At 44.4% G+C, this 22,180-nt stretch overlaps 1 protein-coding gene across 1 annotated transcript in view; it reads right to left on the bottom strand.

Moving 5' to 3' along the window:
• CNTN1 (contactin 1) overlaps positions 1-22,180 on the bottom strand; it is a 268,296-nt gene that overhangs the window by 173,433 nt on the left and 72,683 nt on the right. Inside the window, exon 2 of the mRNA XM_075147813.1 lies at positions 14,214-14,259. The gene's annotated coding sequence lies outside the window, so the exon portion shown is untranslated. The remainder of the gene's footprint in view (positions 1-14,213; positions 14,260-22,180) is intronic.

The raw sequence follows: 22,180 nt of genomic DNA, 5'->3' as shown, positions 1-22,180 counted from the left end.
TGCTGATTTCTACGACAGTCACATCTGAACACAGCCCCAGGACTCTGCCTAAACCAGGCAGAGCAATGAGCTGGAGTGGTTGACAAGCCAGCTGCAAGAGCCATGCTATTAGCTAGTTGGTAACGAGTCTCTTCCTGGGTTTTACTTTTTTCTTAAATTTTATCATGAATATAAACAAGCTTTAGTTTTACTCTCTATTGAAAGAAAAGGCTAAACAGGATTCTTGTCTCGCCCACCCTACTGCTGTCTCTTCCATGCCTTCCCCAAGAGTGGGCTGGCTTTGACTGGAATCACAAGCCTCTGAAATCCTGCTTTTTAAGACCCAGACTTGCTTAATATTTTCTTCCTAAAACTCACATGACCATTTGTCCCGGTTTCGGCTGGGATAGGGTTAAATTTCTTCCTAGTGCTGTGTTTTGGATTTAGTATGAGGAGAATGTTGATAACACACTGATGTTTTCAGTTGTTGCTAAGTGCCCTCCTAGTCCAAGGACAGCTCCCTGCCTACTGACTGAGCTAGGTACACAAGATGGGAGGGAACATAATCAGGACAGCCAGCCCAGCTGGCTAATGGGGTATTCCATACCATGTGACGTCATGCTCAGTATATGAATGGTAGGCGTGATCCAGGAAGTACCGATCGCTACTTGGTTATCGGTCAGCACGGGTGGTGAGCAATTGCATTGTGCATCACTCATTTTGTATATTCTATTATTATTATTATTATTTTCTCTATTCTGCTCTATTAAACTATCTTTATCTCAACCCCTGAGTTTTTTCTCACTCTCACCCTTCCAATTCTCTCCCCACCCCGCGGGGGGGGGGCGGGGGAGTGAGCAAGCAGCTGCATGGTATTTGGCTGCCTGCCAGGTTAAACCACGACACCATTTATTCCTTTGTTCATTATACACCTGAAGAACAATTAGTCCAGGTTTAAGCACCTTGGACAGGCAACTCTTCTTATTTGCTTCACTTGGCTTCCAGTCAGGGAAAACCTCTGAAAAACCCTCTGACACCCTTCTGGTCCCCGTGTTCCTCGTAGGGAATTTCCACATTCTCCTTCCCAGCCCCGTTCTGAGAGGCGTCGTTCAGAGTTGAGCAGTATTGCTGGCAACCAGCTGCTTGTTTTACCTGAAAAGCCATCCACAGTGTGATTGCTCCTGTCACAACTTCCCAGATGCAGTTTGGCTATTACATGCAAATGCCTCTTATGAAATGAATATACAAAGCTAAATGAAAGCCTCCTGTCAAAACAGAGGTTGTGATAAAGATGCTGCTCACAGAACCGACACCGAATTCACACAGACATATTCCCAGCCTGCACAAACATCATTCACTTTGAAAAGTATGGTTTTCTTTTGTTCTATAAAACAAGGGGAAGAGATCTCAGAAATACACAGGTGGCTTCCCACACCTTAAATATGATCCTTAAAACAATTTTTGTGAGAATTGGTTATCAGGAGGAAGTAACTGTCAGCAAGCTAATGCAGCTCAGTAACGTACTCGTACCTAAGTCGATGTGTTACTTTAATACTTGAATTTTTTTAATAATAGGCCTGAAATCTCAATGCCACACATACTAGTCTGCAAGGACTTCTCCACATAAGAATGTGACCAGTTGGTTCAATACTGCTCAGCTGAATTTCACTACAAAAACTGATAAAAGGAATTTTGCAAAGCAGTGCTGCAGGCACAAAAATGCATACACGCACATACACACCCGGAATGTATGTAAGACAGGCACACAGCCACAAAAGGGAACAGAGTTCAATAGCCTAAGCAAGAGGTAGACTTCAACTGTAAGCCACAGCTTTCACCTGAGTCTGAACTTCAAAATATATTTGAAAGACAAATAAAGCTGAATCTCCTTAACCACCATAAAATGAAACATACACCATTTTTCGGATATCTATTACTTTTTAACTTAAGATTAAATTCTTTATTAACTCCAATGCCTGTTGTGGCTATAGAAGAAGATTTTCATTTAGAAGAATATTTTCATCTTCAAGCTCTGTCATGAAACAGAAGGAGGGACATTTTCAAGATGCAACCTGGTCTGTGGCCATAAAGCAATGTGCTGGCATCTGCTGCCATTTTCTCTTTTCCCTGAACTGACCTGGTAGAGAGATGGGGTAGCTGGTGGGCTTGTCACCATCAGTGCTTCATGCCTGTCATTTTTTACACAGGAAAATTACTCACTACTTATAGGATTACTGCATTAGGCATTTTTTTCCTAGGGTTATGAACAGGCTGGTAGGAACCCCTAAGAACTGTAAGGGGCAGATGTGGTGAAAGAGCTCATACCTTCAGTTTTCTTTGCCTTCTTTAGGCAAGCCTAAGGGAAGAGAATAATTGCTGGCAGGAGGGACAAGAAAGATCCAGCCTAAAGTCCTGTTTCTAATGTCAGGTTAATGAGCATTGGATTCCAGTGGAAGACATTACTCCAGAAGAAAGGAAACAGTGAGAGAGAGAAAAATGAGCTAAGAAAAAAGGAGTATTATGGAAGCAAGGAGAATGAAACAAAAAATCCCAACAAAGTAGAGATAGGAAACACTTGCATCATCTACATCAGTTTGTGTCACACAGCAGTATACATACATCATCTTGCACAATTTCATACTTTGAATATCTATTTTTGACAGAGTTCTAGAAATAAATTTAAGTTTCAAAATGAAGTTATCTCTAGTAAAAACCAGCAGTCCCTGCAGGCCACTGCCCCTCATGCTTCTGCAGAGAAAAGACAACTTCTAACAACATTTCTCTGGCCAAGCCCATTTCCTTTCCCACTACTTAGATGAAAAATGTGTCCAGCTCTCCAGAAATGCTCTGCAGTTAGAGTCTCTGGTGATGGCAGACTCAAGTCTATCAAGAATATCAGATGATCCAGCTAACACAAGTCTCACCTACAGCTGTGGAAGCCACCTTTCTGATCCATTAACTGCCCCATAGCTGATCTCCTGGGAGAACAAACAGCCAACCTGGCTGCTTCCAAAACAGACTCATTGCTTTCCCACCAGCTGCCAACACAGTTGTTCTCACCAGGAGAACAGTGCAGAGTAGTCGGCAGATGGCCTCTCTCCTGTCCACACCTGATGGGCATCCAGAAGCTGAATTCATAACATCATTATTCAAACTAATATTAGATTTTTCTATGTTATTTCAGCAGCAGGACAGTGATTCCTAATCTAATTTGTAGAAGTCATCACTGAAATCTTAATGTTGTTTTGGCATTTACAATGTTCTGCACTTAAAGGGAGATGCTAATAAGTTTTTGAGAAACTTTCAAAGGTTAGAACAGTAGCCAACATACACTGCATATTAGCCAAATACTTTACAGGAGATCATTGAGAATCTCTGAAGCTTATTCTGGACAGAAGAAAATACAATCAACAAACCTATTGTATCCACTAGAGTAACTAAAACAGGTATCACCCAGAAGAGACCAATACAATTAATACGTACCTTCCTCATGTATATGCATGATATATGTGTGTATAGACATGTAGATGTATGCAGATGTCCTGGTTTCAGCTGGGATAGAGTTAAAATTCTTCCTAGTGCTGTGTTTTGGATTTAGTATGAGAAGAATGTTGATAACACACTGATGTTTTCAGTTGTTGCTAAGTGCCCTGTCAAGGACAGCTTCCATGCTTTAGCAAATGCAGAGGCTGGGAGGAGGAAGCACAGCCAGGACAGCTGGCCCAGCTGGCCAATGGGGTATTCTATGCCATGTGACGTCATGCTCAGTATATGAATGGTAGGCGTGATCCAGCAAGTAGCGATCACTACTTGGTTATTGGTCAGCGCGAGTGGTGAGCAATTGCATTGTGCATCACTCATTTTGTATATTTTATCATTATTATGATCATTATCATTATTATTTTCCCTCTTCTGTTCTATATTTACTCTTCGCTGGGTAAAAAACTGGCTGGACGGCCGAGCCCAGAGAGTTGTGGTCAACGGAGTTAAATCCAGTTGGCGGCCGGTCACGAGCGGTGTTCCCCAGGGCTCAGTGCTGGGGCCGGTCCTGTTCAATATCTTTATCAATGATCTGGACGAGGGGATTGAGTGCTCCCTCAGTAAGTTTGCAGACCACACCAAGTTGGGCAGGAGTGTTGATCTGCTCAAGGGTAGGAAGGCTCTGCAGAGGGACCTGGACAGGCTGGACCAATGGGCTGAGGCCAACTGTATGAGGTTCAACAAGGCCAAGTGCCGGGTCCTGCACTTCGGCCACAACAACCCCAGGCAACGCTACAGGCTTGGGGAAGAGTGGCTGGGAAGCTGCCCAGAGGAAAAGGACCTGGGGGTGCTGGTTGACAGCCGGCTGAACATGAGCCGGCAGTGTGCTCAGGTGTCCAAGAAGGCCAACTGCATCCTGGCCTGTATCAGGAATAGTGTGGCCAGCAGGAGCAGGGAGGTGATCGTGCCCCTGTACTCGGCACTGGTGAGGCCGCACCTCGAATACTGTGTTCAGTTTTGGGCCCCTCACTACAAGAAGGACATGGAGGTGCTGGAGCGTGTCCAGAGGAGGGCAACGAAGCTGGTGAAGGGCCTGGAGCACAAGCCTTATGAGGAGCGGCTGAGGGAACTGGGGTTGTTTAGCCTGGAGAAGAGGAGGCTGAGGGGAGACCTCATCGCGCTCTACAACTACCTGAAAGGAGGTTCTAGCGAGGTGGGTGTTGGTCTCTTCTGCCAAGTAACTAGCGATAGGACAAGAGGAAATGGCCTCAAGTTGCACCAAGGGAGGTTTAGATTGAACATTAGGAGAAATTTCTTTACTGAAGGAGTGGTCAGGCCTTGGAACAGGCTGCCCAGGGAAGTGGTGGAGTCACCATCCCTGGAGGTATTTAAAAGACGTGTAGATGAGGCCCTTAGGGACATGGTGTAGAGGGCATGGTGGTGTTGGGTTGACGGTTGGACACGATGATCTTAGAGGTCTTTTCCAACCTGTATGATTCTATGATTCTATGATTCTATGATTAAACTGTCTTTATCTCAACCCACGAGTTTTTCTCACTCTTACCCTCCTGATTCTCTCCCCGTCCCACCAGGGAGGGGAGTGAGTGAGCAGCTGCGTAGGGTTTGGCTGCCTGCTGGTTTAAACCACGACAGTGGCAGTACCGTACTGCAAAGAGGAAGAAACACCAACAGTGGATGACGTGGTTGGCAGACTCCGGGAATACGAAGAAACTGTCTCCTCCTCCCTTGTCTTGGCTGTGGAGAAACTGTCCCGGGAGTTCCAGCAATTCAAAGAGGATATGTCCTATTCTCCAGCTGTATGGACCAGTGTCTCGGCCATTAGGAGTCAGTGTTTTTCTGCTCAAGAGAGAGGATATAGAAGGTACACACCACGGGGCACCCTGTGGTTTTACCTGCATGACCACGGAGAGGACATGAGGCAGTGGGATGGAAAACCTACCTTGACCCTAGAGGCACGTGTACGTGAGTTGCAAGGAAAAACAATCACACAAGGGGGTTCTCCCAGGAAAAACGCTGCTCCAGTTTTCAGGAAAAACTTGTCTCACGAGGGTCCAATTTCCAGTGAACAGTTCCCCCAACAAAGTAGAAAGGCTGATCTTACTTTGGATTGAAGAAATTCTGAACTCGCGTTTGCAAGTGAGAAACGGATACTATGACCAGAACTAGAGGGGCCCTGCCTCCAGCCAGGTGGAGGAAAGGCACAACCGGGTTTACTGGACTGTGTGGATTCAATGGTCTGGCACATCAGAGCCACAGGAGTATAAGGCTCTTGTAGACACCGACGCACAGTGTACCCTGATGCCATGAAGCTATGAAGGGGCAGAACCCATCTGTATTTCTGGAGTGACAGGGGGATCCCAAGAGTTAACTGTATTGGAGGCCGAAGTGAGCCTAACCGGGAACGAGTGGCAGAAGCACCCCATTGTGACTGGCCCAGAGGCTCCGTGCATCCTTGGCATAGACTACCTCAGGAGAGGGGATTTCAAGGACCCAAAAGGGTACCGGTGGGCTTTTGGGATAGCTGCCCTGGAGACAGAGGAAATTAAACAACTGTCTACCTTGCCCGGTCTCTCGGAGGACCCTTCTGTTGTGGGGTTGTTGAAGGTCAAAGACCAACAGGTACCAATCGCTACCACAACAGTGCACCGGCGGCAATACCGCACCAACCAAGATTCCCTGATCCCCATCCCTGAGCTAATTCGTCGACTGGAGAGCCAAGGAGTGATCAGCAAGACTCGCTCACCCTTTAACAGTCCCATATGGCCAGTGCAAAAGTCCAATGGAGAGTGGAGACTAACAGTAGACTACCGTGGCCTGAACGAAGTCACGCCGCCACTGAGTGCTGCCGTGCCGGACATGCTAGAACTCCAATATGAACTGGAGTCAAAGGCAGCCAGGTGGTACGCCACAATTGACATTGCTAATGCCTTCTTCTCCGTCCCTTTGGCGGCGGAGTGCAGGCCACAGTTTGCTTTCACTTGGAGGGGCGTCCAGTCCACCTGGAACCGACTGCCCCAGGGGTGGAAACACAGCCCTACCATTTGCCATGGACTGATCCACACCGCACTGGAACAGAGTGAGGCTCCAGAACACCTGCAGTACATTGATGACATCATCGTGTGGGGCAACACAGCAGAAGAAGTTTTTGAGAAAGGAAAGAAAATAATTCAAATCCTTCTGAAGGCTGGTTTTGCCATAAAAGTAAGGTCAAGGGACCTGCACAGGAGATCCAGTTTTTAGGAATAAAATGGCAAGATGGACGTCGTCAGATCCCAATGTATGTGATCAATAAAATAACAGCCATGTCCCCACCAACTAGCAAAAAGGAAACACAAGCTTTCTTAGGCGTTGTGGGCTTTTGGAGAATGCATATTCCAGATTACAGCCTGACTGTAAACCCCCTCTATCACGTGACCAGGAAGAAGAACGACTTCAAATGGGGCCCTGAGCAACGACAAGCCTTTGAACAAATTAAACGGGAGATAGTTCAGGCAGTAGCCCTTGGGCCAGTCCGGGCAGGACAAGATGTAAAGAATGTGCTCTACACCGCAGCTGGGGAGAATGGCCCTACCTGGAGCCTCTGGCAGAAAGCACCAGGGGAGACTCGAGGTCGACCCCTGGAGTTCTGGAGTCCCGCTACTGAGAAGGAGGTATTGGCAGCATATGAAGGGATTCGAGCTGCTTCGGAAGTGGTTGGTACTGAAGCACAGCTCCTCCTGGCACCCCGACTGCCGGTGCTGGGCTGGATGTTCAAAGGGAGGGTCCCCTCTACACATCATGCAACCGATGCTACGTGGAGTAAGTGGGTCGCACTGATCACACAACGGGCTCAAACAGGAAATCCCAGTCGCCCAGGAATCTTGGAAGTGATCACAAACTGGCCAGAAGGCAAAGATTTTGGAATATCCCCAGAGAAGGAGGTGATGCGTGCTGAAGAGGCCCCACGTTGGGCACCAAAATGCACTACCGTGGTTTAACCCCGCAGGCAGCCAAACCCCATGCAGCCGCTCGCTCACTCCCCCTCCCTCCCTGTGGGACGGGGAGAGAATCGGAAGGGTAAGAGTGAGAAAAACTCATGGGTTGAGATAAAGACAGTTTAATAGAACAGAAGAGGGAAAATAATAATAATAATTATTATTATTATTATTATCATCATCATTTTTTATTATTATTATACAAAATGAGTGATGCACAATGCAATTGCTCACCACTTGCGCTGACCAATAACCAAGTAGCGATCGCTATTTCCTGGATCACGCCTACCATTCCTATGCTGAGGATGACGTCACATGGTATGGAATACCCCATTGGTCAGCTGGGCCAGCTGTCCTGGCTGCGCTCCCTCCTCCCAGCCTCTGCATTTGGTAAAGCATGGAAGCTGTCCTTGACAGGGCAGTTAGCAACAACTGCAACACATCAGTGTGTTATCAACATTCTTCTCATACTAAATCAAAACACAGCACTAGGAAGAAATTTAACTTTATCCCAGCCAAAACCAGGACAGCAGATGACAGAAAAAAAGACATAAAGAACAGTTAGCAACACTGCTGTTTAAATTACTGTGATTCAGGATTAGCAGAGCATATGTAACTGAGCAATTTGTTATACCCCATCTGCAAAATCAGTAGGCACTAGTGAATCATTCATAATTCATATTTGGATCAAATTTTTATCCAGCTCTCAGTTACGAAGAAATATGTTTCTGCCATCCTTTTTCAACTTCAGAATGATACTATTTTAAAGAATTAGCATGAAATCTTATTTATAAAATGGAGAGCTGTATCCCAAAAAGCTCTGAAGCGAACTCAGCAAGGACCAGGAAATCAGCTGAACATGCACTTCTGTTGTGAAGTTTTAGCCATCCCTGAAGAGATAAGCAGGAGATTTATATACCAATACATAATTATCCTTACAATTAATATGTAAGTTATGCTTTTGTATTTGGTGTAATTAGGACCAGTACATGATGTTAGCGAAGTCATTACTAGTATTCTGCATTTAGTCCTTGAATCAACACCTCAAAAGGATGTTTAAGACTAAAGAAAAATTTCTAGAGAAGTTATATAGTCACATTTGTAAAACTTGCCTCAGGCAAGACCTAAAGAACTTTAGCCTATATGGTATCCAAAAGAAAGCTAAGATGAAATAGCACATTCCACAAATACCAGCAGACAATAACAGATTTTACACTATCTATAATGTTTTAATGTTTAATTTATTTCATTTTTAAATATATTTTAACACAGGGTGGGATTCATCCAGCCTATCATTAAAAAAGTCTGTAGTGTAAATTAATCTCTGATCTCTTCATCTAGAGTCCCTCTATAGTTAATGAGCATTTTTAATAGTGCAAGTATCAACAACTGGAGCATCTTACTGAGACATCTTTAAAAAAAACCCATGCAGTTCAAATGAATGTCTGTATCGGGGAAAGGTTCTGTGGTTTGCATTGTCAAGGGATTGCTTTTGTGTCTTAAAATCTGTGAGTAACTACTGCTTTGCATAATTCTTGGAAGCTCCAGTAAGCAATTTTTTGCAGAGTTAATCTCTTTTTAATGAAAAACATACACTGTTCTTGATGCAAGGTGAAAAGTCACATATCCAAGATGTCAGAGTCCTGCAAGGCCATTTGTTATACTCTGTTTTCAGCCATATGAATCTCTTCTTATTTACCTATGAAAGCCAGCAACACATAAAAATAAGTGCCTTAAATCTTGCCTTGATTCAAATAGCTTTCAGCACACCTGCGATGTAAGTGCCTGACACAGACCCTTCCCTCCTCAAGAAAAACAGGTGATATCCATGACTCGACCCCAGCATCAATACCAGCAGTTGGCTAAACAAACATCTGGATAATCTCCCTCCCGCTGGTCCTGACTAGGGAGTGCGGAGTGCTGACAGGTGAACAAGGGAAACGTTCTGAGCACCTGCAGGGATCCCGCTCCTAATCTGCTATAAATTACGTTGTTTATGCAACAAGTAGTTCTTTTGAGTACCATACCAGCTTAAATTCCCTTCGCAAATGAAGGGCTATGGGTTATTCTGGGGACTTGTACACACAGTCTCTGTCACTCCAGTTAATGTGTTTCCTCCAAGGCTACTGGCTTTCGTGACCCAGTCTAGCAAAGACTTCTTTGCACACTCCCGATTAGGAAATGTCTGTACTTGACCCTTAGTATTTGCTGCTGCTTTGATAATGATCCTATTCAATGCTTCGCAATAGCTACGTATATGCTTCAATATTGTTCCTACCAAAGTCAAAGGGTTTTATCGCCAGTGACAGCGGCCGTCGGGAGGTGCCTTTCAGAAGCACGCCAGTCACATTTTAACCCCAAAGGGGGTGTAACAGTTCTGAGGCATGTTAAGAAACTGCAGTGGTAACCACATTAAAACATAGCTGCAAACACAAACTTTAAAAAGACAGATTAATCGTTGAAGGCACACATGCTACCTTCTTCACAGTAAAATAAGTTGAAGACAGAAATACACTTTAATCAGGTGATCTTAGCTGGACATACCTTGCTTTTCACAGTCCCTATTGTGTCAACCACCAGAGGAAATGACAACCTTGAACAAAATTTTTTGTACAGAAAAAAGGCAAGATAAATTATCTGGGCTGTCGCAATGTATCAGTGTATCAATCAATAACACAGCCTCTGCAAATTTGCAACAGTTTTAATAGATACTGCTGTGAATGGTACCATTGTTTGAAAAAAATCGGTTGGTTTTCTTTAAAAAAAAAAAAATCTCAAAAGCACAATTAACTACGCTGTTGGGAAAGCTGGTACATATACAAAACAGCTCACAGGTGAAGACCTTTCATGAAGACAATGCTATGCATTTACATTTCTGCCAGTTACACTGGCTGCTCCATGAAGAGGAGCAGACCACTCCAACAATACAGCTCAAGGATAAGAATGTGGAGCAGCAGGAGCCGAGGCAGTTGAGTAATTCATCTCTCTCGAGAGGAATAAGACACGATTGGACTCTCTGTACTGGCTGGCACAAACTCTTCAACAACAATCTACTATGTGGAAAACAGACTGGCCTTTGTACTTGGTTTATGCCTTTACCAAGAGCATCGCTCTTAAAATACTTCAGTAATTTGAAAATAATGCCTCTGATATAAAAGGCAGCTGCATAGTTATAGAAATTAATGTATAATAAGCAGAATGTATCCTATGAAGACCTTTCCAGGAAATGTTGATTTGAACTGCTTCTGCTCATTCAAACATATTCAAATTGAATTCTGCAAGGTTGTTGAGAAGTATTTAGTCTGAAGCAACACTTACATCCAAACACAAGTCTAACTCTTTCATACTTTGGGGCACTGCAATGCTTAATTTTAATGGGAAGAGACCGCATTGCATCATAGAAATACAACAATATATGGAAAGCATTACTTTTGAATGTCTGGATATTTAATTAGCTTATAGCATACTTCAAAGAGCTTTATTAGATGAGATGCTACAACTTATGCAATAATTTACACAACACAACACCATTACTCCTGCTGAATACCCATCAGATAATATACCTGCCTCTCAACTTTCTCTTTGAATAGATGACAGTCATCGTGCCTGGTCATATCACAGAATCATGCCTTTGAATCAGACTGTGGGAGAGGCACACAACGGGCAACTTGTGCCGTTTGCCAGCAGCCAAATACTGTCCTTCTAAGTGCCGAGTCCTACCAGAAAGCATTCCTCTGCTGCAGCTCAGCACGGCTCAGCATCCCTCCCAGTCCTGAACCAGACACGAACAACTGGCAGATCCTACACAAGGCTGTCTAATCCCATAAGGTCAGCGAGTAAAAGGGAGGCTGCAATGTTGCATTACAGCTGTGCTGCCCTCCCCCCAACCTGTCATTTTACATGACAGGCATGGTCAAAAGATGTTGATCAGAGCTATACGCTTAGCATGTGGCCTGCTCCCTCTCCGCATCCCATGAGCTGAGGAGAGAGCCGTGCAGAAGACAGGCAGCTTACTCCCAGCTGCTTCCTTCCCCGGGGAAAAATACTGGATGGGGAATTGCACATAAGACATTACATCTGGCCTGTGGGCTTGCTGCAGCTGCACAGACCCACAGCACTACCTGATGGACTGCAGGCAGGTGCCCTGTCCCAGCAGGAGAATAAGCAATGCTATTTGCCACTGCAAGGAAGTGCAGACTCCTGCACTTCCACCTCCCACTCCTCCATAAGGACCTTAGTCCTTCATTTTGCATGTTTTTCAGCCAAAGAATAAAAGTAATATTAATCTTTACTGATGGCAGTTATAAATTAGAAACAGCAGGAGATTGTGACCATTCTGAATGAAGACAAAAAGCATCAGGTATATCCAGCTGCTCCTGAGATCACGAGCTCATTCATACAGAACAATAAGGAGAGGAATGGTCGTTCTGTAATAAGAGAGTAACAGCATGTGCCACAGCAATTATGGGGTTATTGGTAAGGTAAGTATGACGACATGTGCATGGAAAATTCAGCGTGAGGAACAGTGCAACAAAGGTGGATAAAATCTTTCTCAAACAGAAAAGGTACACGACAGCAATTTCATGGACCTCATCCCAGATACAAAACAGGTTTCAGAAATGAAAGCTCTGTCTGATGAACACCTGTCCCAAGGAAAAAAAGATATAATAAGGTGTATTTATAAGCACAGAGGACAGAACTGCTATGAAAGTCTGCTTGCAGCAGCATGCATTGCTACAGATTTGAGAAGCACACTCTCCCCCCGCATCACCACACACAGCCAGCTACTAGCTCTGTCAGATCTGGCTGGTAAGAAGCTTCAACTATACCTGTAAATCAAAATAAGAGCCTAAGCACAGTTTCTGTAAGGACCAGAACTATTACAGCCTGGTATGATGCTAAGCACAGTGCAATAGCATCCCATACTCAGTAAGGTGTAAGTGAGCTTTATCCCATACTCGTCATCCAAATGGAAAGACACCCACCGACTTCCGGGAACTCTGATCAGGCAACTAGAATCACAAATAACTAAGCTGCACTTATGTCTTTGTTAATGTAGAAATCAGCTTTCCAGAACATAAATAAAACCAGCTGAACAGAAGAGTTAGCTCTCTCCAGAGATTATGTGATAAACCAAGGTCCAAAGACGTTATCTGAAAAACAGTATTTCTAAGGGTAGAAAATATTTGGACTGAAATCATGCCTACACGGAACAATACAGTATATAAAAAGTCATGTCGTTGTAATTTGGAAACGGACAAAACAGCCAGACAAATACTTGACTCTATGAGAATGAATTAAACAGTAAAAACAGAGATTTTGGGCTATTTTTCAGACAGGTCAGCTAACAATGACTACAAAATTAAGCCTGATCTACATTAATTTGTTCATTAACATTAACTGAAGTAGTATGTAAAATAGAAACGCAAAGAGGTATTTTACAAAAAAACCCACAATGCATAAGAAGAATTACTGTTATTTACTTATATCACACAGATCCCTTGGGTTCAGTACTACACAAATATTCAGCAAAACAGTTTGTCGATATGTCAGTCAAAGACACCAAGGTTCAGACTCCCACAAGGATTTGAGCTAGAGGTAGGTACCTATACGATTCACTATAGCACTATAGCTGGTGCCCTCCTTGTCCAGCAGCAGAAAATTAATGAAATTATAGAAGGTAGAAGACACAGAAGTTAAACATGTCAGTGCTAAATAACTTTAAGCCAAGGAACTATGTTTTGCCATTAGCAGCTGTGACTTCCTCTGGTCCTGTTCTACAACAGAATAGTGGATTTCACTTCAAGCATTTCAATACTGAAAACTGTTTCCAAAATTGTATTAAAATGTCTCTTGTTTATGTTCTTATTTGAATGATAGTCTTAGGAATATCCATTAACTTAATGCAATCTTTAAGTGATCTTCAAGGGGGAAAAATAATGCCTGCATACTCCTAATGAAAATCTAAGCATACTCCTATATGCAGCTAGATGGATTAGAAATCACTATGCGCAGCTGAGCTGCCACTGTTATTTCAGCTGTCCATCCTACCAGACTAGCTTCATCAGAGACACGTAATATTGCTTACTGCAGTGTAACATGACTTTATAGGTAGCCCAGAGTTAGTCCACCTTCACATAGTGAATACAGTCATCACTGAGCTATGGGCTTCCAACTGCCCAGCAATATGTATATAGAGAGCCAGTTCAGGAAGGGCTTTAGCCTGCTCTAACCTGATCACTGGGTACCACCTTACATGTTTCAAACATATATGCATTGTAGAATCCAGTAGGTCATTTCCAAATAGTCAACGGAAATACAGATCGGATCTTATGCTTCTGTATTACATACACAAAAAGCTCATTCGGTGAGGCTTTCATGGCAGATACCGTCTCAGAAGTAGACTACTCCAACCTTCAAATAGGAACTTACGGATATACGTATCAAATATCAATTCAAACCAGAGAAGTATTTGAATCAAAAAACCTTGCAGTAGACCTAATGCTAAAATGTTGCATTTCAATATAGCTAACATTTAAAAACTAAACACGTTGATGAGGTCAAAAGCACAACACTGCTTCTGTGCATTAGTTCTGCATAAATTTCTGAATTAACAATGTTTTTACCACTTTTTCCATTGCACTGGAACTAATCATTTGCTAATAAGAAGCTTATATCTTTCACTTTATTACTTAAACGTGGTAATAAATAATTATTTTAAAACTGGATATAAGAACTGAAAAAAGAAAAGTCACCAACCTCTAATATGGTAGAGTCGTTTTCAATGCAGATCCAGAGGCAGTATCTAGAATTGAATAAAGACAGGGTTCAGTTGTTTGCTCAACTCATAATTTTTCAATTACCAGTTCTGTTAGAATTAGTTATGCATACTTTCATAAAATTCTCTTATAATCAGCTTTTCCCAGATGTTTCCTGCAATTCATAAACATGTCAGGTTCCAGTTAGTCACTTTCTGGCATAAAGATAAGACATGTTAATAAAATCCTGTCAAAATTAAACTTTAAAAGCAGGGTGAGCTTGTGTGGTTTTAATTTTCCTGATTACTTGATATACAAGCTATTATAGACTGGCTTTAAAAATAAGCTTGGGTGCACATTTAGCTATTTTTAAAGTCATTAATACCTTATCACAAAAACTTGATCTTAGAGCTCTCTTCCGCAGTAAAGATGCCTTAGATGCCTGCTGAGACATATGCTGGTATACCATCACCAAACTCCTGCTTTCTCTGACACATTTCATTCCTCCCTTTATAGTGTCTCTCCTGATCCCACCTTGTATTTCGTAGAATCATAGAATCATTAAGGTTGGAAAAGACCTCTAAGATTATCGAGTCCAACCATCAACTCAACACCACCATGCCTACTAAACCATGTCCCTAAGCGCCTCATCTACATGTCTTTTAAATACTTCCCTGGGCAGCCTGTTCCAAGGCCTGACCACTCTTTCAGTAAAGAAATTTCTCCTAATGTCCGGCCTAAACCTCCCTTGGCGCAAGTTGAGGCCATTTCCTCTCGTCCTATCGCTAGTTACTTGGCAGAAGAGACCAACACCCACCTCGCTACAATCTCCTTTCAGGTAGTTGTAGAGTGCGGTAAGGTCTCCCCTGAGCCCCCTCTTCTCCAGACTAAACAGTCCCAGTTCCCTCAGCCGCTCCTCATAAGACTTGTGCTCCAGGCCCTTCACCAGCTTCGTTGCCCTCCTCTGGACACGCTCCAGCACCTCCACATCCTTCTTGTAGTGAGAGGCCCAAAACTGAACACAGCATTCGAGGTGCGGCCTCACCAGTGCCGAGTACAGGGGCACGATCACCTCCCTGCTCCTGCTGGCCACGCTATTTCTGATACAGGCCAGGATGCTGTTGGCCTTCTTTGCCACCTGGGCACACTGCCAGCTCATGTTCAGCCGGCTGTCAACCAGCACCCCCAGGTCCTTTTCCTCTGGGCAGCTTCCCAGCCACTCTTCCCCAAGCCTGTAGCGTTGCCTGGGGTTGTTGTGGCCCAAGTGCAGGACCCGGCACTTGGCCTTGTTGAACCTCATACAGTTGGCCTTGGCCCATCGATCCAGCCTGTCCAGGTCCCTCTGCAGAGCCTTCCTACCATCGAGCAGATCAACACTCCCGCCCAGCTTGGTGTGGTCTGCAAACTTACTGAGGGAGCACTCGATCCCCTCATCCAGATCGTTGATAACGATATTGAACAAGACCAGTCCCAAAACTTGTCTCCATCCAGCAAATTTTGGCAAGCCCTTCCAGAATGATTCAAAACTTTTTACTCAAGTTCTGCTTTGATTTCTTCTTCCCAAACCTTCTCCGATTCACAGCTGCAGATACTGCCAAACTACCTCCAAATCTGCATTTCCTCTCTTAGCGGTTTGGGTGTAATATCCACTATACGTCTAGATCAGTGGATCCAAGGTAGGAAATACACTACACTGGCACTACTTGCAATTTTTCAAATGCTTCCAAGATCTAACACAACCCAAAGATATCATATAATACAGAGTACTCACTTCAGAAGTTGGCTACATAAACTAACAGATTTCCAGCTCACTCCCATGCCTATATTTCCTTTTGTAACTGTAGTTTATCCCTATTATACAAAGGATTTTTAAGTTGTGTTAATAGCCAAATGGACAATGATTTAAGTATGTGAATGTGAGGTAAGGAATTTTTTAGATATGCAAGGTCCAATTGCTAATTCCATGGGTGATATAAAAGACCCAAGCTCTCAGGCTCCAAAGCTATACTACTTTGTAGGTAGCTTAGTCAAGGTATGCTCGCTACTCTGTTTCTCTTGTTTCTCTGATTTACTGCAACGCAAAATCAGATCTGCCCTTCAGTGATTGATGACCATTTACAAGATTGGAAATGTAATAATTTCTCAGAAGGCTTCATTGAGTTGTGTAATTCTACTTCTTTCCACATGCTGCATGTCTATGTAAAGAGACACAACTTTCTTGTGGCACCTGATCTCTAGAAGTTTAATGTCACAGTCTTTTCACTGTGCTGAGACGAGAAGGAAGATGATGACTGTACTTCCAGGCTCATCCCTTCCCCCCTCTCATAAAGTAAGTAACTATGTTAAGACACTGGGGTTTAATCCTTCTGCTGCTGCTAACCTGGACAAAGTATCAGAATACTCCCATCTATAAAGAACATTTCTATTATTTTCACCTCCTTGTAAACTACTGCTGAGAGTCTCTGGACAAAAATAATCTGAACTAATCTTACAGAGTCATATACACAAAAGGACCCTGTCATGCCTAAATTTTAGTCTCCATTCACTCTCTTGCGGTGTACATATTTGCATGGTCATAACTCTTAGTAACTCTGAAAACTGGTTTTCAAGCAACACATTTATCTCCAGTAGGAAATTCTTGAAGTAACAAGTTATTAAGTACATCATCAGGATAATGCAATATATTCTGTCATTCTTCCAACACTTAATATGAAGGTTTACATGTTTGCTCCATAATTTATTAGCTGGGGTGGAAAATAAACTAGAACACAAAAAACACCCTCAAGGTTCTGAATGGTTTTCTGAAATGACAAGCATTTAAAGAATTCCAATTTCTCATTAAAGTTCCCTCAGTTAACAATTTATTTTTCTAAAGTAAAGGCTTGAGAACTATTCGCCATCACAGAAACATGGTAAGATGAGTCTCACGATTGGAGTGCTGCAATGGATGGCTATAAGCTCTTCAGAAGGGACAGGCAAGGAAGGAGAGGCGGTGGAGTAGCCCTGTATGTTAGGGAGTGCTTTGACTGTCTAGAGCTCAATGGTAGTGATGATGAGGTCGAGTGCTTGTGGGTAAGGATGAGGGGGAAGGCCAACAAGGCAGATATCCTGCTGGGAGACTGTTATAGACCACCTAGCCAGGATGAGGAGGCAGACAAAGTATTCTACAAGAGGCTGGCAGAAGTCTCACAGTCGCTAGCCCTTGTTCTCGTGGGGGAGTTCAACTTTCCAGACGTCTGCTGGAAATACCACACGGCAGAGAGGAAACAGTCGAGGAGGTTCCTGGAGTGTGTGGAGGATAACTTCCTGGCACAGCTGGTAAGCAAGCCCACTAGGGGAGGTGCCTCGCTTGACCTGCTCTTCACAAACAGAGAAGGACTGGTGGGAGATGTGGTGGTCGGAGGCTGGCTTGGGCTTAGCGACCATGAAATGGTAGAATTCTCGATACTTGGTGAAGTAAGGAGGGGGGCCAGCAAAACCGCAACCATGGACTTCCGGAGGGCGGACTTTGGCCTGCTCAGGACACTGGTCGAGAGGGTCCCTTGGGAGACAGTCCTGAAGGGCAAAGGGGTCCAGGAAGGCTGGACGTTCTTCAAGAAGGAAGTCTTAAAGGCACAGGAGCAGGCTGTCCCCATGTGCCGTAAAAAGAACGGGTGGGGAAGATGACCGGCCTCGCTGAATGGGGAGCTCGAGCTCTGGCTGGGACTCAGGAAAAAAAGGAGAGTTTATCACTTGTGGAAGAAGGGGCAGGCAACTCAAGAATAGTACAGGGATCTCGTTAGGTCGTGCAGAGAGGAAATTAGAAAGGCAAAAGCCCAGCTAGAACTCAACCTGGCCACTGTCGTAACAGACAACAAAAAAAGTTTTTACAAATATATTAATGACAAAAAGAGAGCCAAGGAGAATCTCCATCCTGTATTGGATGCGGGGGGGAGGAACGTTGCCACCGAGGATGAGGAAAAGGCTGAGGTACTCAACGCCTTCTTTGCCTCAGTCTTTAATAGTCAGAGCAGTTATCCTCAGGGTACTCAGCCCCTGAGCTGGAAGACAGGGACAGCGAGCAGGATAAACCCCCCATAATCCAAGAGGAAGAAGTTAACGACCTGCTACGCCACCTGGACACTCACAAGTCTATGGGGCCGGATGGGATCCATCCGAGGGTACTGAGGGAGCTGGCGGAGGAGCTTGCCGAGCCACTCTCCATCATTTACCAGCAGTCCTGGTTAACAGGGGAGGTCCCGGACGACTGGAGGCTCGCCAATGTGACGCCCATCTACAAGAAGGGCCGGAAGGAGGATCCGGGGAACTACAGGCCGGTCAGCCTGACCTCGGTGCCGGGGAAGATCATGGAGCGGTTCGTTTTGAGGGCGCTCACAAGCCATGTGCGGGACAACCAGGGGATCAGGCCCAGCCAGCACGGGTTCATGGAAGGCAGGTCCTGCTTGACCAACCTGATCTCCTTCTATGACCAGGTGACCCGCCTAGTGGATGAGGGAAAGGCAGTGGATGTGGTCTACCTGGACTTCAGTAAAGCCTTTGACACTGTCTCCCACAGCATTCTCCTAGAGAAGCTGGCGGCTCACGGCTTAGACAGGTGCACTCTTCGCTGGGTAAAAAACTGGCTGGGCGGCCGAGCCCAGAGAGTTGTGGTGAACGGAGTTAAATCCAGTTGGCGGCTGGTCACGAGCGGTGTTCCTCAGGGCTCAGTGCTGGGGCTGGTCTTGTTCAATATCTTTATCAATGATCTGGATGAGGGGATCGAGTGCTCCCTCAGTAAGTTTGCAGACCACACCAAGCTGGGCGGGAGTGTTGATCTGCTCGAGGGTAGGAAGGCTCTGCAGAGGGACCTGGACAGGCTGGATCGATGGGCCAAGGCCAACTGTATGAGGTTCAACAAGGCCAAGTGCCGGGTCCTGCACTTGGGCCACAACAACCCCAGGCAACACTACAGGCTTGGGGAAGAGTGGCTGGGAAGCTGTCCAGAGCGAAAGGACCTGGGGGTGCTGGCTGACAGCCGGCTGAACATGAGCTGGCAGTGTGCCCAGGTGGCCAAGAAGGCCAACAGCATCCTGGCCTGTATCAGAAATAGCGTGGCCAGCAGGAGTAGGGAGGTGACCGTGCCCCTGTACTCGGCACTGGTGAGGCCGCACCTCGAATACTGTGTTCAGTTTTGGGCCCCTCACTACAAGAAGGACATGGAGGTGCTGGAGCGTGTCCAGAGGAGGGCAACGAAGCTGGTGAAGGGCCTGGAGCACAAGTCTTATGAGGAGTGGCTGAGGGAACTGGGGTTGTTTAGCCTGGAGAAGAGGAGGCTCAGGGGAGACCTCATCGCGCTCTACAACTACCTGAAGGGAGGCTGTAGCAAGGTGGGGAGGTTGGTGTTGGTCTCTTCTCCCAAGTAACAAGCGATAGGACGAGAGGAAATGGCCTCAACTTGCGCCAAGGGAGGTTTAGATTGGACATTAGGAGAAATTTCTTTACTGAAAGAGTGGTCAGGCCTTGGAACAGGCTGCCCAGGGAAGTATTTAAAAGACGTGTAGATGAGGCGCTTAGGGACATGGTTTAGTAGGCATGGTGGTGTTGAGTTGATGGTTGGACTCGATGATCTTAGAGGTCTTTTCCAACCTTAATGATTCTATGATTCTATGATTCTATTTCCCACCATATTCAGTGAAACACCCTCACAGTACTATACAATAGTCTTTTTATAACCCTCTATATATTATTTTCCAAGATCCATTTGTATTACACCAAAGTCTGCACTTGTCGTTAATAGCTTTACATTCATTTCTCTCAACTGAAGCTTACAACTGCAGTGCAATGTAAGAAGCAAAGAAACGTTAAAGAAATCAACAAACATTAATCTCCTCCTCAACAGGGCAACACTCAGTTAGAAGTAAACTGCTGTAGCTGTTAACACCTTCCTTCCCCCTCATCAGTAACTCTGGATATTGCTACTCCATCATTTGTATTTCACATCTGGAAGTTTTAACTTTACCTTTAGTAACTGTGATGGATGCGCTCCTCCTGTTTGAGCGAACTGAACTTTGGTCCAGGCAGATGCTCAGCAAGGAGGCCTAACTGAAATTAATCCTCTTGTGTGAGGCTATCAGTGAGAACTCAGCACCAAACCCAAAAAAAGAAAAGGATTGGCTGGAGACTGGGCTGATAAGCAGCCAAAACTGCATTAACACAGCAGAAAATCTGAGTACAAATCAACCACTTTATGCTATAAATATCTGCAGCCATCAGGGCCTGTTGAGCTCTCCCTCCATAGCAGCTGGCTGTGCGGTGGTGATCTCCCCTCGAGGCTGAGAGATCCTTTACCTGACACCAGACATCGATGGCTTGGTAAGGGACATTTTTTGCATGCATGTAACATTTAAGATATTATAGTAAGCTTAAGCGATAATCTTTGTATCCCATACTAATTTTAAGTGTAGTAAATAGAAGAGTATTGACTGCCAATCCTTCTGTACTTATTAAATATTTTACATACCTAAATCTATTGATTAAAACTCCATAAATTAACTACTAGATCAGATCTGAGTAATCTCTGACTCTTCTCCTGAGACAGTAACATATGTTTTATGGAAAAGCCTGTCAAACAGAGGCAGCTGCTAAAATAAAAAGGGTACTAGAAACGCATTTTGTACAGAGGGACTACAGAAAAACTATGGGGCATAGAACTGTATTGTTTTGATTTAAAACAAAACACGGAGTATCTAGAATGGTGCTGTTATGGGGGAAAAGATGAAATGTCCAGGAATAGTCTGGGAAACTGCAAATTAAAAAAGTTTATCCTTGCAAGTTTAGAACAGAATGTAAATTTTTGTTGCTTATATAGTTAGCGTAGGACCATCATAATTTTTAAACTAATCTGCTGAAGAATACAGTACACACAGAGAGAGGGTGAGAGGAGGGGTCCTTCTAGCTCGGTAATTGACCTGGACAATGGCGAGCACTGGATGCTTACAGACAGAACATAGGAAATGGGATGAAGGATTCTTGCTCTGCTGTACTCTACATGACTTAAACGAGAGAGAAAAAAACCCACACCATTAAGAGAGACCCGAAAGTGAAAGAGCTCTGTAGGCCTTTAGCCCACAAATGTAAGGGAAACAGGCTATAAACTTGAGTATTACTCTGTCTTTTATCCTCCAGAAAGCGAATTTGTTGACACCTATTAAAAACCCCTTTCAACAAACCAGGCAAGTACTGGCAGTTTGACTGTGCCCAGGCAATACCCACGCCTAGAGTTCGGTGACGTCCCGGGGGATGTCCTGTCTTACTCCTGGGTGGCAGGTCACACTGCTCAGGTGACTCACCACTCAGCACCTTCCTGCTCGCCCTGGCCATAGCAGACGGAGGGAGAGGCTCCAGCAGGATTCACTCCTGGTGACAAAATAAGCCGTCTTCCACAGTCGACTCTGGGAACCTTCACAGTATACTCCTCTTTCATATTTAAGCAATGACACTGGAAGTGTCATTATTCGTATACCACTGGGAAAGCAGTGGTACTTCCACCTGATTTTTTCGTTTTACGAGAACAGACAGACAATATTGCATCAGGTGTTACGAAAGCATGATTTGATTGTTTCAGCTCATAACATAATGAAGACAGGCAGAAGATATTTTTTCAATTTTATCCCACTTTTCCCATTCACAGTGGGCCGTAAAAGATAATGAAGCAATTTGCTTGAATCTCCATACATGAAAATTTATAGACAACCACATAGAATTTTAGACCATCTTTGCAGATCTAAATTCACTTCTCCAGCCTCAATCACGGTATGAGGCAAGAGGGAGAGCTGCAATGGAGAAAGATTACTGCTGAACTCAATAATGCCTAAGCCATCATGAGTAGCTCTTGAAAAAGCCACTTTCAATCTTTGCTAATCAGAAGGACCCATCAGTTCAGCCCCAGGCACTGGACGTGCACAGCACTGGCAAAAAAGGGTCGTCAAA

Source organism: Calonectris borealis, chromosome 1, assembly GCF_964195595.1.
Source record: "Calonectris borealis chromosome 1, bCalBor7.hap1.2, whole genome shotgun sequence".
Lineage (NCBI taxonomy): Eukaryota > Metazoa > Chordata > Aves > Procellariiformes > Procellariidae > Calonectris > Calonectris borealis.
This window is presented reverse-complemented; position numbering and strand designations above follow the sequence as displayed.